The sequence below is a fragment of the Ursus arctos genome, unplaced genomic scaffold, assembly GCF_023065955.2.
Source record: "Ursus arctos isolate Adak ecotype North America unplaced genomic scaffold, UrsArc2.0 scaffold_13, whole genome shotgun sequence".
Classification (NCBI taxonomy): Eukaryota; Metazoa; Chordata; class Mammalia; order Carnivora; family Ursidae; genus Ursus; species Ursus arctos.
Genome location: NW_026622797.1, coordinates 61,828,434 through 61,855,213, shown reverse-complemented (window position 1 = coordinate 61,855,213; position 26,780 = coordinate 61,828,434). Strand labels below are relative to the sequence as shown.

The following is a 26,780-nucleotide window of genomic DNA, read 5'->3' as shown; positions in this document are numbered from 1 at the left end:
ACACTTGACTAAAATATCTCTACTCGTCAGACTTCTAAGAGTCAAACTGCAGGTGGTCCTGAATTTATTTTAGATGTCTGCTATTTTCCTCCATTTGAAGTCTCTTTCAAGTAAAACAACTTAAAGGAATATCAGGAAGCAATTTATTGGAGATTATGTATTTATTTCAATCAACAGGGAGAATTAACTCAATGGCCGTAATACATCATCTGGATTCAGCTACACTCTGTGTGCTTTCTTTTTTAGATGAAAGACTGAAATTTTCTTTGGTTCATTAAATGTGGTATGGCTTCCTCTCTTTTTAATTAAATTTGAATCCAAATCCATTAGTATTTTTCACATTAAGTACTATTCTTCACTCCAACTCAAGATATACCAGCTTATGTTCTACCTCATAATCCTGTGTTGTCTGGTGTAATTTTTCATGCTTCTAAAAACCCTTATAAATTCTACTACAATTATGCTTCACAAAAGCAAAATTAAACCTATATTTCTTTAGTTATCTATGTCAGAACTGAAGCAGTAAATATTTATTTCCTTCCTTTTAAGATGAAGAAATCAGTATACTTGTGATTCCACATTCCAATTTTTAGTTGTATAATCTGCATGTTTGAAACAATTTACCATAACTTTTAAATATTGTTGATTCTTTCTTTCAGATTTTTTTATGTCATTTGCCCTATTTGATGCCAAATTAAAATTATTTTTGCAACTATAAACAGACAGCCCCCGGCTTACAACAGTTCGATGTACAACTTTTCAAATTTATGATGGTGCAAAAATGAAACATTCAGTAGAAACTATATTTTGAATTTTGAATTTTGATCTTTTTCCAGGCTAGCGACATATGACTCTCTCATGATGCTGGGCAGTAGCAACAAACCACAGAACCCAGTCAGCCACATGATCATGAGGGTAAACAGCCAATGTACTTACAACCATTTTGCACCCATACAACTATTCTGTTTCTCCCTTTCAGTACAGCATTCAATAAGTTACATGAGATATTCAACACTTTATAAAAGCGTTTGATGTGTTTGGTGATTTCACCCAACTATAAACTAATGTAAGTGTTCTGAGAACACTTAAGTTAGGCTAGGCTAAGCTATGATGTTTGGTAGGTTAGGTATATTATGCATTTTCAATTCATGATACTTTCAACTTAGGATGTGTTTATTGGGATACAACCCCATCTAAAGTCGAGGAAGACCTGTTTTCAGTATTTTAATGATCACAGACGAAATTAAATAGACTGATTCTTATTCATTTAAATTAAATGTTTTTTCTTAAATTTAAATAGGAATAAAAGGTCATTGTTTAAAAGAAGACTACCAAAAACTGTAACAATGAAACGAAAATTTTATGTAATCCAGACAAAAATATCTTTGTGTTTTTCTTTTCAGAACTTTTTATCCATATACACAAAAAGTTTTCTATAGGTACCTATAGCATTTCACTCTCCTTGTTACATAGCCTGCTTTTCACTTGGCAGTAGATCATGGATATCTTTCCACATCACTGTATATCTTTATACATCATATGGATGTGTTTATGTGAATAAACAATTTGTATAACATTTCAAGTTAAAGTATAATGTGCAGCTATATAAATGTATCTTTCAATTTATAATCAATGATTTTATGGACATTTAGATTGCTATTATAAACAGCACTGTGATGAATGTCCTTATTTTTACATATTGGTTCAGTTAGTTTCTGTAGATCTATTTCTGGAGGAAAAATGGCGGGATCACTTTAAGTTTTTGCAAACACTAGAGTGTTTGCAATTGGCTGAACTAACAGTGTGCGAGTTTCTGCCTTATCTACACTCTTTTATTTTTAAAGGTTTATTTATTTGAGAGAGAATGAAGAGGAGGAGGGACAGAGAGAGAGGGAGAGAGAGAATCATCAAGCAGACTCCCCAACGAGCATGGAGCTGGACATGAGTCTCAATCCCAAGACCCTGAGATCATGACCAGAGCTGAAATCTAGAGTTGGAAGCTTAACCGACAGAATCACTCAGGTGCCCCCCCTTATCTACATTCTTAATATTATATGACATCATTAAGTTTTTTTTATCTTTTTCTATCCGAAAACAATTTTTAAAATTCAGGTCTAATTTGTATTTCATGGACTATATGTGAAAATAAATCAGGACTGGCTACATAAATTGCAGGATCCCATGTAAAATGAAAGTTCAGGGCCGTTTTTTCAAAATTATTAAGGATTTCAAGAGTATGACAACAGAGTATTACACTAAGCATGGGCCTTTTATAAGCTTGTGGCTCTGTTGACTCTAAAAGTTTCACACTCAGGAAACTAACCCCAGGCTTAGCTTTTCAAATGCATATAAGCCCTTTTAATTTAATTTCTGACTCCTGTTTTTGAGTGGCTTTCACCCAGTTTTAAAAATTCAATATATCTTTTTATTGATTTGTACAAACTTTTTATATACCTTATGCCTAAATTACTAAAACATTATCTACTTTTTCTTATGTTTTATGAGGTTTTTTGTTTGTACTTACATTATGTTTAAATATTTAATCTTATAATGTTTTTTACTTGGGATCAGATCTTAACTGCATTTTCTTTTAATCAAACTGGTTATTCATTTGACCTAATATCATTTATCTTGTAATCTATATTTTCCCCAGTGATTAGAAATGCCACATTTTTCATGCATCAGTAAGAATGTAGGATCAATTTCTAGATTCTCTATTCAGTTTCATTGATCTGAGTGATCTTTCCCCAAATATACTCTATTTTAACTATTATAGTTCTATGATTCTATTCATTCTTCTTCCTTCAGAATTTTTCTGGTGATTTTCTTACCGGTTAATTTTCTAACTTATGTTTTTGAATTGTTTCATCAAGTTAGGACAATTCTTGAGATTTTGATTGCCAAAACAATGAATATGTTGATCCAGCTGGGAAAATCAATATCTTAAACATTAACTTTTATGCCAAAAAAACAAGGTATGAACCTCCATTTATCCAAGTCTTTGTTCATGTATCTCAGTAAAATATAGCTTTCTTCATATAGGTCCTGCACATTCTTAGGTTTATTTTGCTTTTATATTTTATCTTTTCAAAGGATAAAAATGCTGTTAGTTTTGTATATTAATTTTGCTAGTGGTCACTGTGCTGTTTGCTTCTTATGATCTATTTTTCCCCCACACTGTTGTGTGTCAGAGGACAAAGTCCACTGGGTACTGAATCAATCAGTTTCCCTGTGTTCTATTCTGGCTTTCAGTTGAAATCATAAGGAAAGAATACCTTTTAATACTTTGTCGGCCTAGACAGAATATCATTTATAATTTGCAGATAAGTTACTTACATGCTACAAGAAGTTGGTTGAATTCTTCTTAAGTCTTCTTCCATTTACTGGGCCTCATTTGATCATTTACACAGAACTTAAGTTTAAGGGATTGGCAGAGTGTAAGGTTTTATTACCTATGTCAGTATTTAGCTGCCTGAAGAGAGTGAGAACTATACTCTCAGATCACAAAAGCCAAATAGTTTTTATTTTTAAAATTAATTTATCAGGTACTGTGTCCACCACGTATTGCAAGAATGTATATTATAGATTATAATATATAATAATCTATATATTATAGATTGTTCTTCTACTTTGTTGTGAACCTGCCACATTTGTAAGAATTTAGAAGAGAGATTTAGAAGAGATTAAACAACAACAACAACAACTCTCTGATAGCTTTGTCTTTGTTGTGGGGATGCATATTTTCTCTGCACTTTCACCTACATTAATGGAATTTGGTCTTTTAAACAATTTGGATGTACCCTCACATCCAGGCTTTACACATCCATCATCTAATTTTATACCTTGCTATTAGTCAACTTCCAGAAGACAAAAGCATGACAAAAAGTTTCCCTCTGGGTACTTTTCTATCTAGATACCTTTAACTGTCTGAGTTCAATCGTCTCATAATTGACATGTAGCGGGGAGTGAAGCCTCTATTATAGCACATATCTTCAGCCCAAATTCCTTGAAACTAAGAGATATTAATGATTGTTACAAGATTTGAACTTAGTATTTTGATTATCATTTCATCTTATTTTTTTGCTTCAATCCATGTGAATTCTTTTGATAGTATAAGACACTTTTATTTTTATCTCCTTTGACCAATTAATAAGACATGCTATTTTAGTAAATTTCCAAATATTGAACTATAATTCCACTATGGAGAAAAATTAAATGTATTACAGTATATTATTTTTTAATGCACTACTAATTTCTTTTTGTGAAGTTATTTATATGAAGGTATAATTGACATATAACATTATATTAGTTTCAGGTGTACAACATAATAGTTTGATATTTGTATATATTGCAAAATGATCACCACGGAAAGTCCAGTTTAACATCCATCACCATACATAGTTACTCATTTTTTTTTTTGTAACGAGACCTTTCAAGATCCATTCTCCTAGCTACTTTAAAATATGCAATACAGTATTATTGGCTATAGTCACCATGCTCTATATTATATCCCTATGCTTTCTCATTTTATAACTTAAATTTGTACCTTTTGACCCCCTGAACCCCTTTCCCCCACCTACCTCAGGCAACCACCAATCTTTGTTCTATATCCATAACCTCAGGTTTTGTTTTTTGATTCTGTTTTTATTTTTTGTTTGTTTAGATTCCACATATAAGTGAGATCATATGGTATATATCTTTTTCTGAGACAGACACTTTAAAACAAATTTTGTTTCTCGGGAAAGGAGGCTTTTTTTTTTCAAGAACAATTTTTATTATTGGATTTTACTCCTTTTATTAAAACAAACTATTACTTTTAATTTTCTTCATTCTGTTTTCTTATTCTTTAAGGTAGAGAGGTCATTTATGGCCTGAAATTTGTCTAAGTAGCACATGGGAGAATACATTTTGGTATCTTTATTGTACACTTAATATATTTTTCAGAATATATTTTTTTAAGATTTTAAACTAGAAAGACAGCATAAATTTAGTAACCCAGCATTCTAAAAAGAATTGGAAGGATGCTAAGACATGGGCAGGCCTAGTGGGATAATTTAATCTGTGCATAATTTTCTTTCTATAATTTATGAGGCTGCTATTCCTGGGACCAGCTTTCTGTGTCTCCCTTTCCATTTGCCCCAGTCTTAAATCTACAGATATGGTGTATCTCGTTGCCTCTCCTGTGTTACTATCCAATCATTGGAAAGAATCATAATAGATCAGGGAGAAAACCACCACCTACTGGCTTCCTCCTTGAGCAGCTTACACTTTCATATGTCTCCCATTGCAGATAATTCAGAATGCTGCTGATGAGAGCAAGTAAAGGGATTTTAGATATGTGCTCCCTGCTTATTTTATGCTGTGCCATTGCCTTTATCCTTCTCTGCTGGAAATTGTGAATGCCAGAATCTCCTAAATTTATTTTCTGTAATGTTACGCTACAATCTCAGGAAGGAGAAGCAATGAGTCCTTGATGTGTTTCCAGATAAATTAACTCAGTTTGAGGTATATTGATTAGTCATGGCTCATAAGACTACACAGGCTTTTCACCATTTTTTGTTTCTTTGATCATTTTGTTATTAATTACTAGGTAACTGAGAATGTTGTTTTGCTAGATATACCAGTACTCGGGGGAACTACTTGTCTAGAAGTCATCACCAATAGCTTCTCATTCACAAACTTAAATTCTCATCAAATTGTGTTTGTCTAGAGTCCTTAATGGAGCTTTTACCCACCTGAGTTCAGGTTTACTGTGCTTTCACCTAAAAATAAATATGGATCTTCCCTAATGTTTCATCTTCAGTTCTTCTCTCTTTTTCTCTATGTTTTCTATATACAATTTCATCAAGTTTTGTCGCTTTAGTTATCTCTACTTGTGGATCACTCCCAGATCTTAGTACCTACATTCACATTTTCTGTAAACTGGCTTAACCATCCAGATGAATACCTGCTCCTGCCTTGGATATTATGATGATGACTTTAAGTCAAAGCAACATGTCCAAATCTGAGTGCATCATTTTCTACCTTCCCAAATCTATTTCTCTACTTGTTCATTCATCTGCTTATTTATATATTCAGTCATTGTTGTCTTTATCGAATACTTTCTTTGTGTAGCATTCTGTTGCTGAGTGTATACTGATGAGGATGGTAGACAAGGTCTCTTCTCTGAGGGACTTGAAACAGAATTAAGGGACATGCATGCCCACAAGTTAGCAGAAAAACATGAGATGGCATGATAAGTGCCAAGTAATGATGAGCTTGTGATAAGATGAAAGAACAAAGGGGTCACCTAATCCTGACTTGATGTCAGGAAAAGGTTTTTTTTAAAGGAAATAACATCTAAGTTGAATGCTGAAGCTTGAGTAGTAATTTAGCCCTGTAAAGGGGAGGAGGAGAGAGTATTATAGGCTGAAAGAACAGTAAGTATGAAAGTAAAAAAGACCGTGGCACACATCAAACCTAGGAATAGAAAAAAGTTTATTATAGCTGGAGTACAGGTGGTATAGAGTAGTGAGTTTTGAGACAGGAAAGGCAATCAACAGCCAAATTCCTTACGGCTCTTTAAGTTGTTTAGAAAGAGTCTACTTCCTGAGAAACAGAGAAAGTATTGAAGTTTATAAGGAAGGGAGTTATATGATCACGTTTGAATTTTAGAAAGAACATTTGACTGTGGTGTGGAGGTTGCATTGAAAGGCCAAAGGCAGGGGAAAGATCAATTAGAATCAAATGAGAGGTGATGAAATTTTTGATTAAAGTAGTCACATTAGAGATGGAGAAAGCTGAGAGATTTAAAATATATTTTGAAAGACTTGGCAATTTATTTGATTGAGACCCTAGAGGAAAAAAGAGACAAAGATTTCTGGCTTGAGTAAGGGGTTGGATAAAGATATCTTTGTGGGTATTTTTTTTTTTTTTGTCATGACACAAATCAATTCTGACACTCACAGGGTGTTTTACAATTCAGTTAAATTCTGATACTAACTACCATGCGGGTAGCATCAGACTCCACAGTTTTAAAGGCTCAGTCTACAAGACCGCTCTCACTTCAGATGTCAGTTGCAAGTTTTGAGTCACAAGGTTATCTGCAGTTCTGTTCCACTAAGCTAAAAAGTCCTGCTAAGCTGGTAAGGGTTCCTACAATCCCCCCTTCCATTGTTCAGGTCTGATAATTTGTTAGAATAACTCACAAGGCAGAGGAAAATACCTTACTTACTGTTTTATTATAATGGATACAACTCAGGAACAGCCAAATGGAAGAGATGCATAAGATAAGGTGTGGAGGAGGGGATGTGGAGCTTCCAAGCCCTCTTTGAGTGCATCTACCTCCCAGCACCATGGTGTGTTCATCAACCCAGTAGCTCTCCAAACACTGTTGATTAGGGGATTTTATGGGAGTTTCATCCAAGTCATCTCATAGAACAAACGATGCTCCTATAACCCTTATCATTGAGGCGATTTCAGGGGTTCTAGGAGCTGTATGCTGGGGACTGGGAACAAATACCAAATATTTCTTTTTTTATTATACTGCAACCTTCTGTGGAGAAATGGAGCAGAAGGAGAGGAGGAGGTTAAGGAGGAAAACTTGTGTTCAATCTTGGACGTGTTGCATTTGAGTTTCCTAAAGTATTTATAAGCATAAATAGTCAAAAAGAAGTCAATGGGTCTGGAGTTTAGGAGAAAAATCTGAACTAGAAACTTTGCTATGATGATTCTTAGGATACTGATGATTATGAAAGCCAGGAAACTGAACGGAGGTTGCCCCCAGTGAGTACATTGCATGAGAAAAGAGAGGACCCAGACAGAAGAGAGTCTATTTGAGGGCTCAACCAAGAAATAGAAGCCTACAAAGGAGATTATAGGGTCATCAAAAAAGTAATAGGAATCATCACAGGACTAAGCTAACATTTTGAGCACGTGTATGCACTGAGCATTAAGTGCAGTGCACTTTGCATTAATTGCCTTATGTAACACTGGAGAGTGTGGAGTCAAGAAAATCAGAAGAAAGTGTTCAAGATAGATGGGGCTGACCATAGAGCTGAATGTAGCCAAGAAATCAAATATGGTAGAGGCTAAAAATTTTTTTATTATATTTAGTGCAAGGAAATCACTGGAGACCTTGAAAAAGCAATTCCTAAGGAGTATTGGGAGCAGTAACCATCATACAGAAGGTTCAGGAAGTAATGGGAGGTGAGGAAATGTTTCTCATGAGTATTTCTAACAGTTCCACTATTCTATGTATCCAGAATATAAAACGTGGAGTCATCTTTGATTCTATTCTCTCATTTGTCTTCTGATGTTAATTCTATGCACAATGACTCTTGCTTCTTTCTCGCTTCTCCTTCTCATTGCTTTTAATAGGACCACTCTTGTTCAATCCTTGCCTTATATTCTCATACCCCTGCTTCAGTTCCTGTTTATGGAAAAGCATACAATACGTATTATTTCAGCCAATCCAAACACTGCTTGTTTGATTAAATTTCCCTAATGATCTCATACTCAAGCGATCTACTTGTCTCTGAACTCTTATAACACTTCATTGGTACTCTTTATAATGCTAATGACTCTCTGCCTTGTGTATGACCACCCACATTAATGTCTTACCACCCTTTCTACACCATTAATTTCATTAGGGAAGAAATTATATTTCTTTTTACATTATACATAGTTCTCAAAATAGAACACCTAAGTACTTATTTTTGTTCTGCATAATTTTGAGTTACTGGAACTTCATGAAATTTTACCTAGGTCTTTTGAATATTTTCCCTTCCAAAAAGTGATGATAATATTATCTGTTCTCCCTACTTAACATTATAGGATAGTTTTCAGATTAAAAAAAAAAAAAGTATTTGAAAATGTAGAATTATAAATCACTAAAATATGAAACAATTTAATATTTGCCTTGTTATTACCATTGCAGGAGTAGTGTTATTAGTGATAATACTAAAATGATCATTTTATACCAAGAATATTTAGATATGCCACAGATCAGCCAATTACTAGTTTAAAGGTTAATTTCTTCAATTCAGAGCATATAACACCTGTGGTGAAGTGTCTGCCAATATATTTTGATGAATAATTCAAGGAACATAGAGACTGTTTCTTTCCCTAGGTGTTTATATTCGGGGATGTAGCGATTTACATCAAGTGTCTTGAGGGCAGGTGATCAATTTATTACTTTTTTACTTTTTTCAGTGCAAAATTAATGTGTGCTTATTGTATATATGCAAACTAGTCTTAAATGTGAACATGGAAACTGAAACCTCAATTCCCAGAAATAACCAGTTAAAAGTGTTTGGTATATTTATTTCTAGAAACTTGTTCTACATGAACACATATTTATTTTTTGTTGTTGTCGATGTTGTTCTCCCTCTGTCTCTGTCTCTCTCTTTCCTCACCTCTGTGGTTGTATGTATATAAATATACATATAAATATATGCATATATATACACACACAAAATATATATATACATATATATATATGTATATATATATATAATATACTTATAAATATTGTGGTAGGTGAAATAATGGGCCCCTGAAGATGTCTACACCCTATTCCCCAGAAACTGTGACTATGTTACCTTACATGACAAGAGTGTACATGCAATTAAGGTTAAGTATCTTGAGATGGGGAGATTATACTGATTATTTACTTGGACCCACTACAATCTCATGAGTCCTTAAAAGTAGAAGAGGAAAGCGGAAGAGTGGGTCAGATGAATGTGACATGAGAAGGACTTGACCTGCCTTTGCTGGCTTTGACAGTGGAGGAAGGGTGTCATGAGCCAAAAAATGCAACGAATCAAGAAACTGGAACCTGTCCTTAGTTTACAGCCAACAGAAAAATGCAGACCTCAAGTCATTTAACTGTAAGACACTGAATTCTGCCAACAATTGAATAAGCAAAGAAACTAAATCACCCTTAGAGGTTTCAGTAAGGAAGGCAGTCTTGCTGATACCTTGACTTTACCTTAAGAAGACCCAAGTCTGACTTCCAACCTAAAGAACTATGAAAAAATAAAGCCGTGTTGTTTAAGCCACTAATTTAGGTAATTTGATAGGATAGTGGTAGAAAACTATACAGACATAAATATATTTCTATAGCTATCTACATAGCTTTGCAACTTCATTTCTCTTAAAAATATATACATGGACATATTTTTGTGCTACATTTACTTACAAATGGGTGTAATTTGCAGGAGAAACTGCTACAAATAACTCATACAAAGAATAAACTTTACCAGGTGTACCCAAATTGCCTTTTGGAAAGGTTCTCTCAACTAATATTTCCACCAGTAATGTATAAGAGTGTCCATATTCTCTGTCCTTGCCTGAACTGGATATTATCAGTCATTTTAACACCATGGCCTTTGTCTTTTGCAGGACTGAAAATTGCTTTTGTGACCATTAAGTGCCATTATTTTTTCTTTGTCTGAATCTCACATGGATTCCAATGTGACATATTAAAAGCCCACACATGATTTTATAAGACTGGTCTCTTAGCCTAGTATATTTTCTTAGTGTCTATGAGGAATTGGCAGTATAAAATTCATTATTAACTCAGAAAATATTTAGACAATTTTGAATAAAAGGCCCATACTCCTGAGTCCCAAAGCTTTGTGCTCGGACTTAACTGAAGGGTGGATAACTGTCTACATTCAATCAGATACTTTATGTACCTCAGGTGATGATATTAGCAGCACTTACCTGGATTCTAATGCCATTCTCCAGTCTCTTCCTACCACCACAACCCTTTCCATCCCAAGTTATGAGAGTATTAGTTCCTAAATAACTTAAATAAAAGACACAGGATGTGTCTTGGGACATTTTCTGAATCCACAACAGCTTATATGCAGTGAGATTAAGGTAAGTCTTTAATCGATGGGGGATTCATAAGAAAATAGAATAGTTCAGACAAAGCATAGATATACTTTATCAGAGAAGATTTTCATGAGGAACCTATATCAAATTATACTTGCTTAGGGAGGTTGGGAAGATGGCAGAGTAGGAGGACCCTAAATTCACCTTGCCCCATGGATACAACTAGATAATACTCACATCAGTATAAATAATCCAGAAAATGACCTGAAGACTGGGAGACCAAACTATACAACTAAAGGTAGAGAAGAGGCCATGTCAAAGAAGATAGGAAGTGTGAAGACACTGTTTGAGAGTGAAGAAGACCGTGGCTGTTTGTGGTGGGTAGGGAGCCACCCCACAGGATGTGGAGAAGGGCAGGAAAACAGACTATCAAACTAATTAATTAATTAATTAATTAATTTAAAAAGCAGAGTTCTCAACCTTAAAGACAGCATGACAAGTAGCCTGCAGGGATATAGCTTGGAAGCAGCACTTTGGAAAATGCCAGGGCCAGAGGGGAGGGATGTTATTTACCCATCTCAGAGCTTGGTCTGGAGAGGCAGGGATCAAGGGAAGACTCTCCAGGAACAAAGGAACTGGCAGGTACCCTTTCCATCCCTGACCTCCCAGCATGAACACATAGCCACCTGCAAGAACCGGTGTAGATTCCACGCTTATTAATACCTAACTTGCTTATACTACGCCCCCACCGAAACCTTACTTCAGTGGGTCCATCCTTCCCAGCCATGCTTGCCTCAATTCTGGCAATGTGGGCACCATTCCCTAGAATACTGGTACAGACCTCACCAGCACCTCATCTTCCAACCTGCGCATTTTGTGGGGCAGGGGGCCCAGTGAAGCAGGGCTGGATCCTGGGACTCTGGGATCATGACCTGAGCCCAAGGCAGATGCTGAACCGACTGAACCACCCAGGTGCCCCAAAGTTAAGTGTGGAGTTCTCCTTAGATTTTTGTTGTGTTTTGAAATATTTCAACTTTATTTAACATTTTAAATGACTATACAAACTCACTTTTATATAATGCACAGTACTAAAAAAGTACAAAATGTTTGCCATACATATGGTTATGAAACGCAATACCTACAATGGTTGTGTCATTAACCCAACTAAGCACTTTCGTTTATTTCACTTTTTCTGAAAGCTTGTTGGACATTACAGCTGCTGTACATCTTCTTTCACCTACTCTCTTCTGAACTGGTTCAAGTTGCTCAGCCATGTCCAGCAACTATCCACTAGAAGGTTGTGAAAAATCTCCGTGAGTGCAACAGTCCTAGCCAGACAACTTGGGGAGCAGGAGGTGGCAGATGTGAGTCCATGCATCTCATATTTTTTAAGTATGTTAAACATATATCCTTAGTTTTCTCTATTATAAAATATTTTCATATGCTCCAAAATATGAAATGCATATAACTACCATCCATGACTAAAATTTAGTCATATGTGCCTGAATCTTCAATCTTTTTTCTTGTTTCTTTGAACAGTTTTCAGTAGCTCTTCTAAAACAGTCTGTGTCTAATGGGTTATTGCTGTTATTAATTGTATTGTTGCGTTTGTTGTTTGGCTTCAAATTCTGTTTGTTTTTGACACTTAAAAGTATTCTTTTTCCCTCTCTTTTTCTCTGCTCTGTTATATATTAAAACTAAATAGTTTGGAATTACATTTTACCCAGCGTTTCTATGTGTGTGGGAAGGGGGCTATCTACGTTGGTTAATTCACCCAGCATTGTGTTCACCAGAAACTTGATATTTAAAGTAAGTTGATGTGAAAAATTAGAACTTTTCATTTACTCTTCATACTGACATCTCAGGCTAAATTGACAGAAAAATAGAGTATATTCTGCTCTGGCAACTCAGTTCTTAATTCTGGCTGTAAAGTCACAGAGAATTTTTAAGGAGGTCAAATACTTCTCTCTAAAAACTTGGAAAGAAAATTAGAAACATATTTGTTTATTTTTAGTGCTTTCTTATAGAAGAGGTATTATAGTATTTTCTGTAGCTCCGTAGAAAGAGCTAGGATCGATTTATGGAAGGGATAGGCTTAGTTTTGGCTTAGTTTGAGGGATACTTTGCAGCAAGTTTTCCTAAGTTTGTGGGCATCAGTTGCCTATTCTTGGCTGTTTCAAGCCATCTATAGTAACCGTGTGTTTGGACTGTTGTAGAAGAGATTGTTCTAAGAGGAATGCTGTCCCGCTGAACTTTAATATCCTTCACATTCTAAAATCCTATGAGTTGTCATAACTCCAACAAAGTCCCAGTAGATGCAAGCCTGATGTAATCTAGGGGGAGCCAATGAGCCCAAGCCAGGTACCTACAGCCAGAATTTTTGGAACTACAGAGCTGCCCACAGTAAGAGCTGGAGGGAAAAGAAATCTCAGGCTTGTAGACAAAGATACCCCAGGGAGAACTAGGAAGATAAACATCATCTGGGGAACTTGAACATATGTAGGAGACAGTCAAAACTGAACCGGAAAGTTTGGAGAAAAATTCGGGGGAAGTCAATAAATTCTGTTTCTTGGTAAACCCAATCAAAAATTACCTTATCTTGTTTTTTTAAATGGACTAAATATCATTTACACTCACTTGAAAAATAGTTTTTGAAGTCAATATTTTCTCATTCTTTTGATATTTTCTTCTATACTTTTCCTGAACAAGTTGTACAAAATAGAAACATTAATGTTGCAAAATAAAGATATTTCATACCTTGAAACAAGTCCTAAACATATAAAAGCAGTTAAAATATATGTGTAAAACTGTATTTCTGGGAGCACATTATATTTTGCTAATGAACCATAAAATATTAAGAGAGCGTTTAGAGAATATATGTGTATTTCTTTTCTCTGCTATGGAATCATAAATGGTAATTTGGTAAGTTCTGCTTTTATTGTTGCATTTTTTTATTCTAAAAGATGATTAAAATCGTACTCAAAGAATTTATTTTGAAAGAAGCAGGAACATAAAAATGTTACCACCAAGTTATCACACACATGAAAAAACAGGCATACACATACACACAGTGTGTTATTCCTTATTTAGTCAATAAAGAATGAATTTCTGGCCACTAGATACCTTCAATTAAAGGAACATATTTGAAGACTTGCTATATGAAAGGCATTGAGCTAGGTGCTATAAAAATATAAAGATGAATGAAGGAAAGCCCGCCTTACAGGAACACAAACTCGTGAAAATACAGACATCTACAAATATAATTGAAGTAGCCCATACGGTGGTAAGTGGATAATTAATGTAAACCACACAGTGTGTATCTCTGTGTCTTCTAGGTAGCAAGCTCCTAAAGACGGACATTTCTTCTGAACTGATGTATTCTCACAGTAGTCACCCCCCCAAAAATTGTGAATAAATGCATAATCAAAACCAATTATCATAAAACCAACATACTGAGCAATCTCAACAAAACAAAACAGCCAAAACAACCAGAATAAGATTTGATGAATGAAAACCCCAGGTTAGTGTGATTAATTTTAACTCTGTGCATATATTTGAAAGGCAATTCTCTCACATCCAAAAAACCATTTTAATGTCCACAATAAAAGGAAGATTAAATGGTACATCTACCGTTTTTCTTCTCACACACTATTTTTAGACCAACCTGGGTATCTTGTAATGTAACATTTACTGAATCCCTACTGTTCTTTATTTATTCAACACATTTCTTCAGCACCATTATTAGTTTCCTTTAGTTGCTGGAACCAATTAGTACAAACTTGGTAGCTTAAAAAAACATTCATTTATTTTCTTACAGTTCTGGAATTCCGAAGGCTGAAGTCAGTTTCCCTGGGCTGAAATCAAGGTGTTGGCTTGGCTGGTCGCTCTCCCTTTGAAGACTTAGGGGGAGAATTTGGGTTTTTGCCTTTTCTAGCTTCCGGAGCTGCATTTCTTTCCTTCCTTTCCTTGCAGCCCCTTCCCTGATCTTCAAAGCTGGCAGCATAGCATTTTGCGTCAGCAGCCACATTGCCTTCTCTGTCAAATTTTCTTTTCTCTGCCTCTGATTAGGGCACTTGTGATGGTAGTTAGGGCCCACGCAGGCAATCTTCCTCTCAAAATACTTAACCACATCTGCAAAGTCTCTTTTGCCATGTAAAGTAACATTCACGTTTTCAGAGGATTTGGAGCTCGTTCTCTTTGGAGACCATTACTCATCCTACTACAGGCACCTACTACATGCTGAATATAGCAGACCCAGCAGTGAATTAGACATCTTTGTATCTGTGCTTATGGATCTTGACATTATGGGAGGTAGAAAAGATGTACAAGGCACAGACCTGCTTTTTAATTGGGTTCTTTAATAGAGGGATATTTTATCAGAGAATAAGTGCATGTTCTTTTACTCTTTTAGCAAGAGAAATTGCCAGCTACTTCTTAGAATAAGCAGGCACAGAAAATCACCTTGCAGCACTCACTGTTGAGAAAAATTACTTGTGTTCTCTCTTATATAAATAGAGGATGAGTGGGCTCATCTATCTTAAGCAATAACAGGCCTTTTTTTTTTTTTTCTTTAGTAAAGTTTGCAAACTGCTCCCTTTTTTTTTTTAACGTCAGGAGATGTTGGTTTTATGACAGAAGAATGGTTAGGTCAGTTTGATTAAGGAATCTATGTTATCCTATAAAGAAAACAACAACAACAACAACTTAATGCCTTAGAAAATAACTCCGTAAAATCTGAAGTAGACTTAGGTATTACAACGTTTGAGGGTTGGCTAATTAGGGTATAAAATTAATACTTGATCACAATACATGAAACTTCCTTCCCCCAAAACACTGACAGGCTTTGTATCAACCTGTGGAGTAGTTGCCCCACTCAGGAAGTGCTCTATCCTTCTGCTGGCCCTGCTTTAACTAAAGACAACCGTCTGTCTCAACTGCCACATGGAACAGGGTCTTGCCAAGAGAGTTGGTCCATACCCAGTCATCAGTGAGTTCAATCTAGCAGCACCAATTAGCCAGAGGTGAATGTTCTGCCACCTCTGTGTGGGACGGTAATGACACTGGAACGCTCTCCCATCTCCATCACTTGCAGTGCCATAACCTGGCCAGGTGCTTCAATCAGAAATGAAAAGAGCTTTGGTCAAAGGGGCTTGGCCTATTTAGTTGGTTTCTCAGTCTGCTTAGGGCCAAAATACAAAATATGATAACCAGATGATTTATAAACATCAAGCATTTATTTCTCCTAGTTCTGGAGGCTAGACGTTCAAGATTAGGGTGCCAGCATGGTCAGGAGAAAGCCCTCTTTTGGGTCATAGATTTCTTATTCTTTTTTTTTTTTTTTTAAAGATTTTATTTATTTATTCAACAGAGATAGAGACAGCCAGCGAGAGAGGGAACACAAGCAGGGGGAGTGGGAGAGGAAGAAGCAGGCTCATAGCGGAAGAGCCTGATGTGGGGCTCGATCCCGGATCACCGGGATCACGCCCTGAGCCGAAGGCAGACGCTTAACCGCTGTGCCACCCAGGCGCCCCATAGATTTCTTATTCTATCCTCAAATGGCAGAAGAGGGCCAGGGTCTCTCTGGATCCTCTTTTCTAAAGGCACTATACCCATTCATGAGGGCTTTGCTTTCACGACCTAATCACCTCAAAAGTCCCCACCTCCAAAATTCTCCACCTCCTGGTACCATCACTGGAGGAGTTTGGTTCCAACATATTTTGAAGGGATGCAAACATTGAGACCATAGCAGTTGAGAATTACCTACACTGAGTTTAATACTAGGGTGTGAGTCAATCCTAAATCAGCTTCTACTAATGAGTGAAAAAGGCACCTTAGCCCCTGTGGCCACTACAAGGTCAGGGAATTTACACAGCTCTAAGTTAGAGACATGACCTGCCAATGCCAGTTTTCTCTTTGACCTGTGTCATGATTCATGAGTTTATGTAAGATAGAGTTAGATTGTATTCTTTGTTGTCAAGACTGGTAGGTACTCAAGATCTCTGGGTACACCTGGTGAAAAATTAGAGCAGTAGGGTGATGAGTAAGAGTTTAGATCTCTGAATTATCTGCTGCTATCAGCTGGTAGAGGCTTTGGTGTTATATTCAGGGGATTTCTTGGAAGTTATATTCTTTGCATTCCAATTGATGTCAAGAGATAGCCTAGTTACACCTTAATAAAGCAAAATATGATGTAAAGAATGGTATGACAATTTAATTAATGAAGAAATTATTGCTGTGTTTCATAGTACTGCCTATAATGTAATAGTGAGTAATGTATGTATGTAATAATAATTACGTTGTATGTAGTACAATGGCATTAGAGAAGGAAGACTTGACATGGATATAGAAGCATAGTGTAGTAGATAATTGAACTTTAGTTTTGAGATTTACTGCATTTGTTTGTTTGTTGGCTATTTAGAATCCAAAAATCCTGGTTTTGGAGGAATACCATAGTGTGTGTCTTGTGCCTGACTTCCCATTTAGGAAGTCAAAAGGACCAACTTCCATTTCAAAGAAGCTAAGGAGATACAGACATATAAACTAGACTTAGCTAATCAAATTTTTCCAACCAAAGATTTGAATCTTGAAGAAGTAAGGCAAACAATGCAGGCAGAATGAAGAAATTCTTCATGCTGGTGTCAAAAACACTGAGAGTTCAGTGCACACTTGAAAGTATCAGTGCCTTAATTTGTGTAGTTGCATGAGGTTGTGATCCCAATTGTCCAGCTCTTCTGGGTTCCTGCCCATTGCCTAATTTACTAGGCTTCACCTTCCTGTTATATTCTGTAACCTTTCACATGAGGTCTATTTGTGCTTTAGTGTACCAGATTCAGTTTCTATTGCTTGCAAAAAAGAACTCTGACTAACATGAGTGGAGAGGATATGGACAGGAACTGAGAAGGCATGTCAGATGAGTGGAGTGATGAACAAAGGTATGAAATGACATAATATGTCTAGGAGATTCTAATGAAACTACAGGGACTGGAGGGGGAAAAAAAGTATTCAGGTGATAGACAGTAAGGACAGTTCTAGGACTAGAGCAAACAGTACATATCAGAAAGTAGGATTAAATAATAATGAGTAAGTAACTTCTTAGTCTTTTATTCTTTTATCCCCTGAATAAATTATTTGTTGCATTCTTGTTATGTGTCAACAACTTTTGTTGGTTCTGGACACATAAAAAGGGCAAAATCCATGCTGTCAAGGAGACACCAATCTTTTACAGTGCAGTAGGGGATTTCAGGATACAAATTCCTTTCTTGCTTCAGTTTAAACATTTAGATAACTCTCTCTCTAGAGTCAATTATTGCCACCAATTTATCAATTTTAAAAATTGACGGAAATAGAAATTCTAAAGTATTATTTCTGGTATCATAGAATCCTAGTAAATCAAAGTAAGAGAGTATCAGTCCTAAGGGCCTCGGTTTTTTTTTTTCCTGCATTTTTTGAAATAATCATTATTCCCTACTCTAATATGTTTATGGGAGTTATTATTCTAGTAAATATTCTGATATTGAATGAAATAAAGGGTATTTTATTTTATAAATATATCACTTCATCCTTCTTAAAAACTGTTTGATTATGCCTGCCAGCATAAATAAGTTAGGGTAAATAGATTTTCATTGCACGACTTTTTCTACCCATCAGATTGAGTGCAAAACAATATTTGTAAATTGGATTGGGATTGCAGCTAATGCCCCATCCTATAATTCTGACTGTTCTGTCGGTCCCTTGCTAATGGCAAGGAAATGTTGAAATATCACTTATAGAGACAATGTTGTTGTCATTGTTTTTTTTTCCACATCACTTTTTTTTTTTCAAAGTGTTTTTGTGTGGATTACTTAATTATTGGGAGGTATTTGAACAATGTTTTGTTGTAATGTTCACATATATTTTTACATACTAAATCTTGACATTTTTCAAATATAGGATGGCTATAATTTCTGCCAAATTCAATTGTCTATTTTTCATATGTATTTTAACTAAAAACTAGCACCCGAGGAATATGCCATTCATCTAATAGATGGATTCCCAGAAGGAAAAAAGTGAGAACTGCATATAAATTGATTTTGTGTAGTAAGTAGACATTTTAAATGTGTTGCATCAGGGTGGTCACTGAGATCCCAAAGGAAAAAAGAAATGATCCAAACAGGGAAGAAGGGGGAAAAATACAAATTTTGCCTATCAAATTCTTTTTGAGAACTGTTCTAATGCACTAAACTAATAGTAGCCTTTGGCTTCTCCTAATTACCATTTATTATTATAATTGTCTCTACCCCACAAGATCCTTGGGGTTGATCTTGTCTTGCTACTAGCAAAATAGCATCCATTTCTTTTTGGCATTAGCAATAAAGATACTTCTTATTTCCCAGGCTTGTGCATAAATTAATAAATAAAGTCAAACCCATTCCAATCAAAATCCAAATAGGGTTTTTTATGAATCTTGGCTGATTCATCCTCAAGTTTATATGAAAAAGCAAACAGCCAAAAGTAGTTAAGGCAATTTTAGAGAAGAATCATAAGAAAGAGGGACTCACTAAATTTTTCAATATGTAGAGTTGAGTGCATATAACCAACAAGAGAGAAGTATTTAAACTTTAAAAATATGTAAGGATTATCTAAAAACCAATTTCTAAAAGCAATAAAGCCTATAACATACCCATTATTTTATTTATATTTTTCTGTTTCTAAAAATATTTCGTAATTATGCTTTAGAACTTTTAGAAAATAAAAGAGAATATCTTATGGTCTTAGGTTGGGAAGACTCTTGTAAACAAGAAAGCAAAATGCATGAAATCATAATGTAAAATTTTGTTAAATTTGACTAGCAATACTTAAAACATACAGCTTTTGGTTATCAAAAGATACCATTGAAAGTTAAAGGACAATCCATAAACGAGAGAAGCTATTTGAAACACATATAACCAATAAGAGAGAAGTATTTAAACTTGAAAAATACATCAAGATGATCTACAAATTAATTTCCAAAAGCAAGGAGCCTATAAAAAGTGAGTTAAAATTGAGAACAGGCATTTCACAGAAACCCAAATAGCCACTAAGCATTTATAAAGATGCACAACCTCATTGGCAAGGGGGTTAGTGTAGATTGAAAGAGCAAATTAAAAGTTGCTATTGCCAGGCAAAAATTTTAAAATCTAACAATAACAGGTGTTATGGTGATGTGCTAGCCTAGTCTGTGTGAAATGTATTTGTGTATAGATGAATCTCAAAACCCAAATGTGTAGTGAAAAAAAAAAAGAAGTTGGAGAGGAGGGCTCCTGGGTGGCTCCTTCGTTAAGTGTCTGCCTTTAGCTCAGGGCGTGATCCCAGTGTTCTGGCATGGAGCCCCACGTCGGGCTCCTCTGCTGAGAGCCTGCTTCTTCCTCTTCCACTCCCCCTGCTTGTGTTCCCTCTCTCGCTGGCTGTCTCTCTGTCAATTAAATAAATAAAATCTTAAAAAAAAAAAAAAAGTTGGAGTGGAAAATGCTGTATGGTTCGTTATAAAAAATACAACACCAGAATAACTTATATTTTTAGGGAATCATACATATATAACTATGTTCAAAATGCAAGGAAATAAGTAATACAAAATTTAGCATAATGGTTATTTCTGTCTGGGAGCAAGAACGGAGAGGGCTTTTGAGAAGGCTTAAAAAATACTAGTGTTCTGCATCTTCAGCTCTGTAGTGGATACCAGGGTATTCTTTTTATTATTCTTTAAAACGTGCACATATCATTCATATATGCGTATTTCACAACTAAAATTCCTGTTAAAAATCCAATGTGATTTTAAGGTCAGCCCTTACAAAATTGTTCGCGTCAGCAAGTTCTAGACTGTGAGCCAGGATTTCCTTGTTACTATGTAACAAAACAAAATAAAGAATTCTCTTGGCTTCTCAGGCTGATGTAAGATGGAAACCTTCAGCTGTAACCCCTATTTCGAAAGTTCTTGTTCTTTACACCTGTCTCATTGTTGTCAATTATTTCTATACTCCACTACAAATGTGATTTTATACAAAACATTTGCAAATTAAATGTCATCTTTATCTGTTTACTTAAGGCCTGCAGGAAAACTTCCAGTTTTCTTTTTTTACAGATAAAATTATTCGTTAAAGAGTTTGAAAACAACCGGTGTACCCGAGTTAGAGTAACTTTCTCCCATCAAAACCAGCTGTCTTCCCTTAGTGAGAGCTTTCCAGAGGAACCTCAGAACAGTTTTTAAGACAGGGGTGGGTCATCTCCAATTGAGAGAGGGAGGACGGGAGTCCAGCCAGAGTCGGGGCTCGGCCCCTTTTCTCCACCCGCACCGGACACCCGGAAAAGCTCTCCCTCCCCTCCTTCATCCAAGCCCTTTCCGAAGCTCACAGGTCAGGGGAGCCGGTTCGGGGAAATCCAGCGCCCCGCTCCCTCCGAGAGCCCGGCGTCAGGCCCCGCCCCTCGGGGGCTGCAAGAACTCTCTGCGCGCGCCTTTTGGGAGGCGGGGCTGGATGGCCTCGCCGCGGGGAGGCCGCGGACTGTCTGCGTCCGCTCTCCTTCTTCTCTCAGCCCCCGCGGCTCTGGCTGGAGCATCTGTTTGTGGCCGGATTCCCAGACCCTGGTGAGTAGCTGGAGGATTCAGGGCTCCTCAGACGCGCTTGCGGCGAGTACGGGACCCACCCCCACTCCCAGCGCCTGCGCATCTGTCCGCCAGCCAATGTGCTAGCAGCTTCTGGCCTTTGACCCCGCGCCTCTCGGGCTGGCGAGAGGCGTCGAGCTGCGGTTTTCCGACCCCGGGCTACCTCACTGTCTCTCTTAGCTCTTCTTTGTGTCTGGGTTAGTTTTATTGCCTGCTTTTTACAGACCCTGTCGGCTTTGTGTGGGCCGCTTCTTTGGAGCGGAACCTCCCGTCGTCGCCTTGGTTTTCCCTCCTCTCCCCAGCAAGTTGGGAATTCCGGGAGTGACGGAGGCTGTTCAATGCCTGCCCTGTTTGTATCCAAACTGCAGCTGCGCCTCGAGCCTGCGGGGAGAGGGGGAGGATCGAGGCCTACTGCGCTCGGGGTGTCGCAGGAGGGTCGCGGCCGCCTGCTTCCTGGCGGCTTGGGGCCTCTGGCGAGGAGAGCAGGAATGGCGAAGCCACCCCCAGAGATGGTTTTTTCATTCATTTGTCAACACGTTTGGCTCTATCAGCGTAGACTGTTACTGTTTGCTAAGTTTCAGGATGCAGCTATGCCAGACTAATAATGTCTTTTTCCATTTTCCACAGGAGCAAATTTAAATTCAGGCACTTTTAATTTTCGTTTTATTATTGTAAGACCCTATGGTTAAATGTTAAGAGAAAACGTGAAAGTATTTAAAGATGAATAAAACAAGGGAGGATCAAATCGGACTTTAAAAGAGACAAACAGGACAGGAACGGGTTGTTTGTGCTATGTTAGATAGTAGTTTGAAGGAAAAATACAAAATGTAGGTTTGGTAATACTGTCACATTACAGATTATTTTCATGATAATGTGTGATTTCCTTCTTACTGAGCTTTATGTAAACTCAGAAGAATGGTGGGGTGCGGTGACTCTTGTAGACTTTCAGGCTCTGTGCATAAAACATTAACCGACCTGTTTCTGGTAGTCACGTGATGAATAATAAGTATAGGATCAGAAAATAAACTGTCCTCAGATTAAAGTTGAGCTGCAGTTTATTAGTAAGTAACAGATAATCATTGTTTTCTAAGCCCATACTATTTAAATGAAAACATGACTACATGTCAGCGATTTTCATCTGTCACAAAAAACAAAAAAACCTCTAAACCTGATTTGTGTAGTCCGTTGGAGAAGGTGGAATAGAAGGCAAGAGCTTGAGTGCTAGAGCCAAATTTGCTCTGCTTGCTGGTGCTCAACCTCAGAGTGTTACTTAGCCCTTCACTAAGCCCACTGAAAACTTACCATTTGCTTTGTACCTCTATTACACCTGTCATCTGTAAAATGGTGTTAAAAAGTTTTACTTTTTAAAATGGAAGGATAAGATTATGCGTAACTGAATTTCTATAACCTATGGTTATAGGTTATAAGTGTTTACACTAAAACCACCTGGGCAAGGAAGCCTCCGTATAGAAACTGATTTTGAAAGTTCCAGGTGTGTCTTCTGTTATTAGTTGTTTATCTGTAATGGCTTCTTAGAAAACTAGAAAACAATACTAAAAGAAAAACACCAGGAGTCTGTATAATTTAATAGGTAATTAAAAGGTGAAATCTTTTTGGCCTAACTGGATTGACAGCAAATACTTTCTGGAATAAGTTGATGTCACAATGCTCTGGATCTCTTAGAACTCTAAGTCAAAACCTAGCATTTCGAAGATGAAAAGCATAAAACACAAAAGTAGAAACCATAAGAGTTTCAAGAGAACCTATTAGGTATAACTTCCGTGTATTATTATGTAATGTTAGCTGCTCTTTGAAGAAAACAGGTCTTCAATAGCTAATACCTTGAGTAGATTCCTAATTTGGGAACCCATAGATCTGCAGTTAACTTGTAATTTTATTTTCTCAGGTGACTTCTGAAACTTCTTTCTTTTGTTGAAGCCAAATAAATAGTTCCTCCATTCCTTTCTTCCTAGGTCATTAGACCTGTTAGCATCTCAAGGGTCATCGTGGTTTTGCTATCTTGAACATAATTTTTGTTAAAATGAATTCTTAATTATTGGATGTTTCTTCCCATATGTTTAATGTAGATTATAAAAAGGTCAACCATCTGTATAGTTAGTAGAATCTATTTATACACGTACTGCCGTAATATATTCTAATGTCAAAAACAAAAAGACCTGAAATTAAATTGTTTAAGCTGAACACTTAATGGTCACTATGTGTAAGATATGTGGGGCTCTTCTGCAGATAAATAAATATGAGGACTCCATTTTTTTATCTCAAGAAGCAATCTAGTAGTGGATACATACACATAAGTAAATAGCATAATGCAATACATAAAGAAATGCCACTTTAATAAGTAGGCAATGCTGTAACAATAGAATGTATGAGAAAATGAGTACTTTTCACTCTGGAATCATTAGGGAAGGTATCAAGAAGAGGTAGCATTTTAGCTTTGTTTTGAAGGATGAGTAGCATTTTAAAAGTTAGCCATGTAGAGAATAGACATTTAGAGAAAATTAACTATGTTATTAATTGCTTGCCAGATGCCCATCTTTAATAATCATCATAAATACTCATTTAGTGTTAATCTAAACAGGAAATGATTCCAAAAGTTTTATAATAACTCATGCTCAAAAATCTGTGAATGAGGTAATAACTCATTGCATAGATGAGAAAAGCAGAAAGATGAGGTCATTTGAAAGGTGAAATAGATTTAAAAGGCACAGCTGGAGATTATTTGCCTTTAATTACAGTGCTCAGCCTTTAGGTTGAGGTGACTTACGGTTAATTGAGATGTGGCTGTTAGGATAGAGCCAGTGAACCTATAATGATAAATGAACATTTTAAGTGAGTGAATTAAGTAATATAAAAAAAGAGGGACCAACTTTGTCAGAAAACACAACAGATAATTTTTTTTTTAAGAGTTAAACATGGCTGATTTGGGCTTTGGTTTTTAGATTGCAAGGCCAATATTCTGTTCTATATCCTGACTCTTCCACACACTTCACCACTCAGTCTCTCAAAAAGCAAGGTCTTACTAGTTTCTAAATCTTGTAGTCATTACTGCTGTCCTGTGACTTCGCAATGTTCATTACTGTTATTTCCTAAACTTTTCTTAAGTATTTTCTAAGTTTAGAAGTTAGAGTAGGAGAATATCACTATATTTTATCACCTAGAGGTAATCATTTTACATGTTTAAGTGTTTTTTTTTTCCTTTGTCTATCTTTAATGTAGTTGAGATCCTATTGTATCCATAATTCTTTTTTCTACTCATGACTTGTCAAATTTCTTACTGTCTTTAAGGGAAGGATTTGTTTTTAATCATGATAATTTGGAATTTTCAGGACAAGAGATGATAGAGGCAGACCAGAATTGTTGTATCATCTCTTTGAAGTTCTTCTCTGTAGGGCTGCCATATTCCATACATTAGAATTTCACTCCCTGGAGTCTTGTATTGCAGAGCTTGAAGGATGGTATGAGTTGGCCTTCCCAGAAATAAGTATTAGGTTACCAGCTTATGTCCTCCAGTTTGCTTGCTTGCTTGCTTTTTTTTAAATTTTCAAATACAGTACAAACAACTCAGTTCCTGTGTATTTTTCCTGTATATTCACCAAATGGTAATATGTTACTATATTTGCTTTATCATCATACATCTGTACACACTTGTTTTACCTTGCATATAATTATATACATGTAATAAGTATGTGTGTGCATAGGTATATATGCATATGTGTATGTATGTGTATCTAATATATTGTCGATGTTTCCTCATGTTTAGATCCAAGTTAAATTTTGACAGAAATACCATAGCAGTGATTCTGTTTCTTCGTTAGGGCATCCTTGAAGTTTATTTTGATCACTTGTTTAAGGTGTGTCTGCTAGGTTTTGCACTGACTGTTGTTCCCTTTGTAGTTAATTAGGGGTCTTTTGGGGAGATTCTTTGCCAATATTTGGAGATCTTGTTTCTCATCAAACTTTTATTTCCTCTTTTAATATCCGTTGATGATTTTTTTGCCTTGTATGGTTGTTATGGTAGTTGCCAAATGGTGATATTTCATTATTCCATCTAAATTTATTTATTTATTTATTTAAAGATTTTATTTATTTATTTGACAGATAGAGACAGCCAGCGAGAGAGCGAACACAAGCAGGGGGAGTGGTAGAGGAAGAAGCAGTCTCACAGCAGAGGAGCCTGATGTGGGGCTCGATCCCATGCCGGTATCACGCCCTGAGCCGAAGGCAGACGCTTAACCGCTGTGCCACCCAGGTGCCCCTCCATCTAAATTTATTAGTTGGCATTCTAATATGAGTCTTCCTTATTCCTTTTATTTTTGCATTTAAAACAACAGTATGAAAAAATATCCTTATGGATTCATGAATTCTTATTTTAATACCTGTCATTTACTACTCCTTATTTTGATGCTGAAATTGTCCACGATTTAGCAAGTGGTTGCCCCTTCAGGCTGGCTCCTGTGTCCAATGGACATGTTCCCAACATGAGTACTTCTTACTTTCTGGTAAGATGATCAAGGCTTATTTTGTACTTTCCCAGCCACAGTCTGGGAATCAACATTTCTCCAAGTAACCTGGTACTTCTAAGTAGAGAAGGATATTTAAAAGCCAAAATCTTGGCATCAGATGTGTTAATTGCTGCTGGGATTTCTTTGGTTCTAGACTCTGTCAGTGTACAGAACTAGGAAATAATGTGAATATATTAACATGTATACACACAAACACACCCCTATTTACTGGTAAAAGCCACACATTCATACAGATACTGCTAATTACAATCTGACAACACAAGTTTCATTCCAGTCTCCCGCTTTATACATAACTCACTTTTTTGTCCATTCAAAACCTGGGCCCCAGTTTCCAGCATACATTATTTGCTTATGTGTAGAATACCCATTAAGAATTGCAGGACGCTTGGGTGGCTCAGTTGGTTAAGGCTCTGCCTTCGGCCCAGATCACGATCCCAGGATTCTGGGATCGAGTCCCTTGTCGGGCTCCTTGCTCATCAGGAAGTCTGCTTCTCCCTCTGCCTGCCACTCCCCCTGCTTGTGCTCTCTCTCTGACAAACAAAATCTTAAAAAAAAAAAAAAAAAAAAAAAAAAAAAAATTGCTAATGTGTGCCATTGCGAAAACAGCTTACTAACTGGAATTTAACATTTAATATTTGTTTTTTTAGAGTATGTGAAATATGACATGGCTCAAAAAGCCAAAACTGTAAAAAGGTAAAGAGTCCTTTCTTCAACCATTCTACCCATTCTCCTCCCCCCACATTCTCTGTCCTGTTTGTCCTTACCCCCATACATAATCAACCTCTTTAAGATTCTTGTTT

General features: G+C 36.4%; 1 protein-coding gene and 1 long non-coding RNA gene across 5 annotated transcripts in view; both read left to right on the top strand.

Annotated features, from left to right (window-relative positions):
* The first annotated feature begins 1,858 nt into the window (after nucleotides 1–1,858).
* Nucleotides 1,859–12,182, top strand: LOC130543560 (uncharacterized). The gene is made up of 3 exons (XR_008959003.1): nucleotides 1,859–2,022; nucleotides 8,095–8,187; nucleotides 12,021–12,182. It is a non-coding gene; the product is annotated as an uncharacterized LOC130543560 (long non-coding RNA).
* Nucleotides 12,183–21,173: 8,991 nt separating this feature from the next.
* The window catches only part of MANEA (mannosidase endo-alpha), a 60,801-nt gene continuing 55,194 nt past the window's right edge, over nucleotides 21,174–26,780 (top strand). The window contains exons 1-2 of one of the 4 annotated variants that reach the window (XM_048226019.2): nucleotides 21,459–21,633; nucleotides 25,556–25,706. The gene's annotated coding sequence lies outside the window, so the exon portion shown is untranslated. Of the gene's footprint in view, nucleotides 21,419–21,458; nucleotides 21,634–25,555; nucleotides 25,707–26,653; nucleotides 26,674–26,780 lie in introns of those variants that run through there. The other 3 variants (XM_026511789.4, XM_026511790.4, XM_026511791.4) reach the window with 3 other exon arrangements.